This window comes from Ailuropoda melanoleuca, chromosome 2 (genome assembly GCF_002007445.2).
Source record: "Ailuropoda melanoleuca isolate Jingjing chromosome 2, ASM200744v2, whole genome shotgun sequence".
NCBI classification, from domain to species: domain Eukaryota; kingdom Metazoa; phylum Chordata; class Mammalia; order Carnivora; family Ursidae; genus Ailuropoda; species Ailuropoda melanoleuca.
In genome coordinates, this window is record NC_048219.1 from 47,218,564 (window position 1) to 47,225,987 (window position 7,424).

General features: G+C 35.4%; 1 pseudogene; it reads left to right on the forward strand.

The window, feature by feature from the left end:
• The first annotated feature begins 4,052 nt into the window (after positions 1 to 4,052).
• LOC109489251 lies at positions 4,053 to 4,694 on the forward strand (annotated as a pseudogene).
• Positions 4,695 to 7,424: the final 2,730 nt, after the last annotated feature.

A 7,424-nucleotide genomic window follows, 5' to 3' on the forward strand; every position in this document is an offset into this window, starting at 1 on the left:
CCCCACAGCATACACAAAAATCAATTCCATATGAATAAAAAATTTAAGTTAAAAGCTTTAAAACTTACAACAAAAATGTAAGATGATGTATTTATGACATCAGACTTGGAATTATATCTTAAACCAAACACAAAAAGTCTTAGCCATAAAAGAAACATGGGTAAATTTGACATTAAAATACATGTTATAGATACAACACCAAAATCCTGATGCATAAAAGAAAAAATAATAAGTTGGACTTCATCTAAGTTAAAAACTTCTACTTTATGAAAGAGAATAAAGACAAGCCATAGACTGGGAGAAAACATTTGCAAATCATCCACCTGATAAAAGACTTGTATCCACAACATATAAATAACTCTCAAAATTCAGTTATAAGAAAACACAGAGTGGGAATGCATTATTTACAATAGCCAAGATATGGAAGCAACCTAAGTGTTCATCAATAGATGAATGGATAAAGAAGATGTGATATACTTTATCTAATATATACAAAATGGAGCATTACTCAGTTGTGAAAAAGAATGAGATCTTGCCATTTGTGACAGCATGAATGGACCTAGAGGATATTATGCTAAGTGAAATGAGTCAGACAGAGAAAGACAAATTCCATATGATTTCACTTATATGTGGAATCTAAAAAAACAAAACAAATGGACAAAAAAAGCAGAAACAGACCCATAAATACAGAAAACAAACTGGTGGCTGCCGGAGTGGAAGGAGGTAAAGGACAGTAAAAATGGGTGAAGGGGAGTGGGAGATACAGGTTTCCAGTCATGGAATGAATAAGTTACAGGGATGAAAGTTACAACACAGGGAATATAATCAATGGTATTGTAACAGCATTATATGGTGATAGATGGTAGCTACAATTGTGGTGAGCATAGCATAACATATAGAGTTGTCAAATCACTATGTTGTACACTTGAAAAGAATGTAACATTGTGCATCAACCATACATCAATCAATCATTCAATCAATAAATACAATAAAATAAGGAAAAACACCACTCAATTTTTTAATGGGCAAAGATTTTTTTTAAAGATTTTATTTATTTGAGAGAGAGAGAGTGAGCAAAAGAAAGAGCACAGGTGGATGGTGGGGGGAGCAGAAGAGGGAGAAGCAGACTCCCCACGGAGAAGGGAGCCTGATGTGGGGCTTGATCCCAGGCCCCTGGGATCATGACCTGAGCTGAAGGCAGACGCTTAAGTGACTGAGACACCCAGGCACCCCTAAATGGGCAAAGATTTAAATTGACACTTCACCAAAGAAGATACATGGATTGCAAATAAGGTATGAAAAAGTGTTCAGCATTAATTACGATTAGCAGTTATTGTTATTACAAATTAAAACTAAATTGAGATGCCATTACACACTGTTACAATAGATAAAATAAAAACTCAGATTATACTAAGTGTTGGCAAGAATATGGGACAACTAGAACCCTCATACACTACCAGTGAGAAGCTAAAATGGTAGAATCAGTTTGACAGTTTGTCAGTCTTATGAAGTTAAACACATCAACCATGTGATTCAGTCATTCTATTATTATGTATCTACCCAAGAAAAATGAAAGCATATGTACACACAAACACCTGTACATGAATGTTAATAGCAGCTTTATTTGTAAGTGGAAAAATCTGGAAACAGTACAAATGCATCAGTATGCAAACAAATAAATAAACTGGTATATTGGTATAGAATACCACTCAGTAATAAAAAGAACAATTATTAATATGTATAATATGGTTGAGTCTCAAAATAATTATGCTGAGTGAAAGGAACCTAGAATTCTATCCCCTAAAACAGAGTATGTACTTTTTATTTCATTTATACAAAACTCTAGAAAATGCAAACTAATCTATAATGGCAGAAAATAGATAGAAGTGGTTGCCTGGAAGTGGAAGGTGAGTGAAGGGATAGGAAGGGGAATTACAAAGTTACAAGAGGAAACATTTGGGGGTAATTAATTGTCTTAGTTGTGGTAATGTTTCACAGGAATACATAAGTCAAAATGTATCAAATTGGGTACTCTAAGTATGGATTGTTTTCTTTATGTCAATTATATATCCACACAGGTTTTTAAAAATTAAATTATAAAGAAAGCCAGAGTCTGTCTTTGCTTGCATGTTCCTTGGTACTGATATCTAGTTCTTCCTCTGTCTGCAGAGCCACATGTGACCTTCCCTCTCCCTGACCCATGCTACTCCTGATTGCTCACCTGCTCTGGACACCATCCTCTGAATCAACTGCTACAAGGTATGTACTGATAGGGAGTCTCAATCCTTGAAAGAGTGAAGAGTGAAGCCGGAGGCCCTCGTCAGTGTTCTCCTGGATAACATCCCCAAGAGGTAAACCTTCTCATGTCAAACACACACTCTACAACAGTTAGCTCAGGGTAAATCTGACTTGATGCTCCTGGAGATTTCAGGCTTCAATGAATAACTGAAGTCAGAAAGTGCTGAGGATCCAAGATAGAGTCCATTGGTGGCATGGTATGAGATGCCCCTCTGCCAAGGCACTCCTGACCTGGCAGAAGAGAAACACCTGAAAACCACAAGAATGCATATACTTTAGTGTCCATATAATGAGGCAAAACTATGGACGAAGTGAAACAGATCATAAATCTCAAAAAGTCGTAAAATATTGGTCTCAGATATTGAAGCCAATGTTGCTAAAGCCAAGACAAAGTTTAGGGCAATCTTGAAAACTGTGGGCAACCCTTTGGTTCTGCGCAGGGATAGTGGCCCTACCTACACTGTTTCCTGTCCCTGCCTCCAGTATATGTTATTAACAGACTTGAAGAAGGGATGTCAGAAGAAAGATCTACCTGAGTGCTACAGAAAATTCCTTTTGGAAAGGAAAGAAAACAAAACTGACCTTCAAAATGATGGTGGGTGAAGGGGTAAAGCAACCTTTCTCTAATGAAAAGTTGAGAATTAACTATAACACATTTTAGGAAGTTTCTTTCATGCTATAACTGGTGAGGAAAATAATTTATCTAGTTCCACCTCTTTCTCCCCAAAAATAAAGAAAAAAATACAAGCAGGAAGACAAGAGAGAAGATATCTTTAACAGCTATGATCAACAAAGGAATAAGAATTATTATATATTTAAAATAGAATCTTTCAACAATAAGAAGACACAAAACCTAATAGGTAAATGGGCAGAATACATAAACATGCATCTCATACAGAGGAAATAAAACTGGCAAATAAGTATGTAGTAAAAAGCTTAATCTCATTAGTAATTTTGGAAACTAAATTAAGACAACAATAAGATGTCATTTCATACCTACTAGATTGGCAAAACAAAACAAAACAAAAGCAAAAAACAAACAAGAAGTCTAACAATACCATATAGGTGAAGATAGGAAATAACAGGAACTTTTCCATATTACTAGCTAGAGTGTATTGATTTAATCACTTTGGAAAACAATTTGGAATTTTCTCAAGTTCAACATGAGCAATTTCACTTCTAAGTGCATTCTCTAGAGAACCCCTTGCATCTGTCTGCCAACATTGATTCCAACAGAAAAAAAACCCACAAAATAATCTGCAGCAGAATAGGATGATACATATTCCTACAATGGAATAGTATGTAACAGTGAAAATAAATGAACTATATCCTCAACAACACAGAATCACTTTAGAAACCAAACTTTAGATTTTTAGGACTAGCAAGTCAAAAAGACTTAGTATGAAATTACCTTATGAAGTTGAAAAGTTATGTAAAACTTAAAAAATATGTAATGAAACAATTTTTTAAAGCAAGGAGAAGATGATCCAGGATGCTGGTTCTTTCGGGGAGTGGGCAGGGACAAGAGAAAGGAACAGCAAAGCGTGATTCTGTAGCATGGGCAGTGTCTAGTTCTTAAGCAGGGTAGTGTATTTACAGATGCTTATTTTTAGCATTTTAGTATGAATAAAATGCAAAAATTAGATAGGAGAAAATATTTTTAAAAAGCAATAGCTGAGAATTTCCCATAACATAAAACAAATTTCTCAGATTAAAAAATGTACTCTCCAGAGACAGGAGTAGAAGACCAGTAAATGGCAAGTGAAGAAATTAATGAAGACTATCCAATAGAAATTCATGAGTATTGGGGCGCCTGGGTGGCTCAGTTGGTTAAGTGGCTGACTCTTGGTTTCAGCTCAGGTCATGGTCTCAGGGTCCTGGAGTCAAGTCTTGTGTCAGGCTCTGCTCTCAACAGGGAGTTTGTTCAAGGATTCCCTGTCCCTCTCCCTCTGCCCCTCCTCCTGCTCAGGCTCTCCCTCTCTCTCTCAAATAAATAAATCTTTAAAAGAATTCATGAGTATTTATCAACATTTGAGAATTCTGTTGGTGCTGTGGATGAGATGCTGAAGACCATGATGTAGGTTTCTACAAATGAGTTGTTGCAGAAGTTTCATTTCTTTGAACAAGCAAAAGTTGATTTAGTTTCTGCTTACACATTAAATTCAATGTTTTAGGTTTATTTGGCAACTCAGGGAGTTAATCCTCAGGAACATCCAGTAAAGTAGGAATTGGAAAGAATCAGAGTATACATGAACAGAGTCAAGGAAATAACACTCAAGAAAAAGGCTGGCAAGCTGGAGAGAGGGGCAGCTTCAAGATTAGTGAAAAATGCCCTTTGGGAACCAAAACCTAAAAATGCATCCAAAGTTGTCAATAAAGGAAAAAGTAAACATTAAAAAAATGCACTCTCCAAAAGTAATGCAGTATAAAAGTAAAAATAAATAAGTAAATACACACACATATGAAACTTGTAATTTCTTAGAAGCTTCCAAACAGAAAAGACAAATTTTCTAAAAGACACTCTTCAGGCGAAAGATAAAAGATGTGGGGGCACCTGGCTGCCTCAGTCAGCAGAGCACATGACTCTTGACTGCGGGTTGTTAGTTCAAGCCCATGCTGGGCATGGGGCCCACTTAAGAGAAATTTAAAAATTTAAAAATGTTTAAAAAAGATGAAAGATGAGACATACAGGAAAGAATGAAAAATAAAGTAGTAAATACAAAGTAACTTTGCTATATAAAGCAATAATTATAATAGCATGTGGACATTTTAAAAATTGAAAATTCACCACACTAATAAACTAGAACAGCAGTAAATAAGTTGAGAGTGAGATACTGAAGTTAGAGTGTCCTAAGGCCCTCAGCTTTCTAGGAGAATAATAAAAATACTGACTTTAAACACCGATAAGTTAAGAATTCATGTAATAACTTCCATGGTAACCACTAAAAGACTAGACACACTGTGCATAGGTTCTAAGCTAGCCAAAGGAAATACAAATTGAATTTTTAAAAATTTAATCTAAAAGACAGCAAGAAAAGAGAAAAAAGAAACAAGAGAAGCAAATGCTGTTTACAAAAGATCTCTCTAAAATATGGAGGCACAGAAAAATTGGAAGTAAAAATGAAAGTATGCCATGGCAACATTCATGAATAGAAAGCTGGTATATTACTATCAGTTAAATAGGCTTTAAGTTAAAAGCCTTCCCAGGGTATAAAGAAAGCTATGTAACAATTCTCAATTCTTATATACTGAACATAGCCTCAGAATAAATAAGGGGGAAAATGTGACAGAACAAAAGAAAGGACTTCATAATCATAGTGGGAGACTGTAAAATGATTTTTTCAATTATTGAAAGAATAAGCAGACAAAAAATTAGTAAAGATACAGATTTCAACAACAAATAATTAGTAAAAGTGACCTAAGGGGCAAATATTGGATACTGCACAAAAGAAGTGTAAAATATACATTGTTTTCAAACATTTGCAGAAATTAACCATTTAATGGCATATAAGACATATCTCAGGTCATTTCAAAGGAATGAAATTATATAGACTGTGTAAGTAAACACAAATAAAATTTTTAAGAAGTAGAAAAAAACTATGTTTAGAAATTAAGGTACTTCTAAATAATGCATTATTAAAAGAAAGAATTATAAATATAAGAAAATACTTTGGGGGGCGCCTGGGTGGCAGAGCGGTTAAGCGTCTGCCTTGGGCTCAGGGCGTGATCCCGGCGTTATGGGATCGAGCCCCACATCAGGCTCTTCCACTATGAGCCTGCTTCTTCCTCTCCCACTCCCCCTGCTTGTGTTCCTCTCGCTGGCTGTCTCTATCTCTGTCGAATAAATAAATAAAATCTTTAAAAAAAAAAAAAAGAAAATACTTTGAATTGAGCAGTAATAAAAGAACTGGATGCCAAAATGTGTGAGATGCAGCTAATTAAATGCATATATTACATAAGATGAAGTACTGATAGTTAATGAGCCAAGCATGTATTATAAGAAGTTTGAAAGATTCATCAGTATTTTAGTGCCACTATAATCCACTGTTCACTATAATCCACTGTTTGAAGATACCAAAAATATAGTTACCTATTCCCTTTCAGGGAACATTTGGGATTTTTCAAGCTTTTTCTGTTATAATGTAGCTACAGACTTACTATAAATATTTCTGCAGTGAAAGCTTGAGTTTCTCTTGGGTAAATATTTAAGAATAGAATTGTTGAAATGTTGAGTTTATGAACAACTGAAGTTGTTATAATAATTTATATTCCAATGATGAGTAAAAGATATTCCACATCCTCTCCAACACTTAGGTTATTTGACTTCTTAGTATTTGCTGTTCAAGTGAACGTGAAATGGTATCTCACCGGGGCTTTGAATTGCATTTTCCTATCACTGCTGAGGTTGAATACCTCTTCAAGTGTTTATCAGCCATGGTTTTTCCTGTTCATGGTTTTTATTCATTCTTCTATTGAGTGGTTTATCCTTTCCTTATAGTTCTTTTTTTTTAAGATTTTATTTATCTATTTATTAATTTATTTGAGAGAGCGATCGAGAGCACAAGCAGGGGGAGGGGCAAAGGGAGAGGGAGAGGCAGGCTCCCCGCTGAGCAGGGAGCCCAACACGGGGCTCAATCCCGGGATCCTGAAACCATGACCTGAGCAGAAGGCAGACGGTTAACCGACTGAGTGAACCAGACTCCTTAGCTCTTTAATATTCTTGAGTTATAGTTGCTATAAATACTGCCTAGTTTATACCATGTATTTTTTAATATTGTGGTAAATTACACATAACAACTATTTTTAAGTGTACAATTCAGTAGCATTACATATATTCACACAGTTGTGCTAGCATCACCGCTATTCATCTCCAAGACTTTTTCATTACCTCAAACTGAAATTCTGAACTCATTAAACAGTAACTCCTCATGCTCTCCTCCCNACTCTAAGTATGGATTGTTTTCTTTATGTCAATTATATATCCACACAGGTTTTTAAAAATTAAATTATAAAGAAAGCCAGAGTCTGTCTTTGCTTGCATGTTCCTTGGTACTGATATCTAGTTCTTCCTCTGTCTGCAGAGCCACATGTGACCTTCCCTCTCCCTGACCCATGCTACTCCTGAT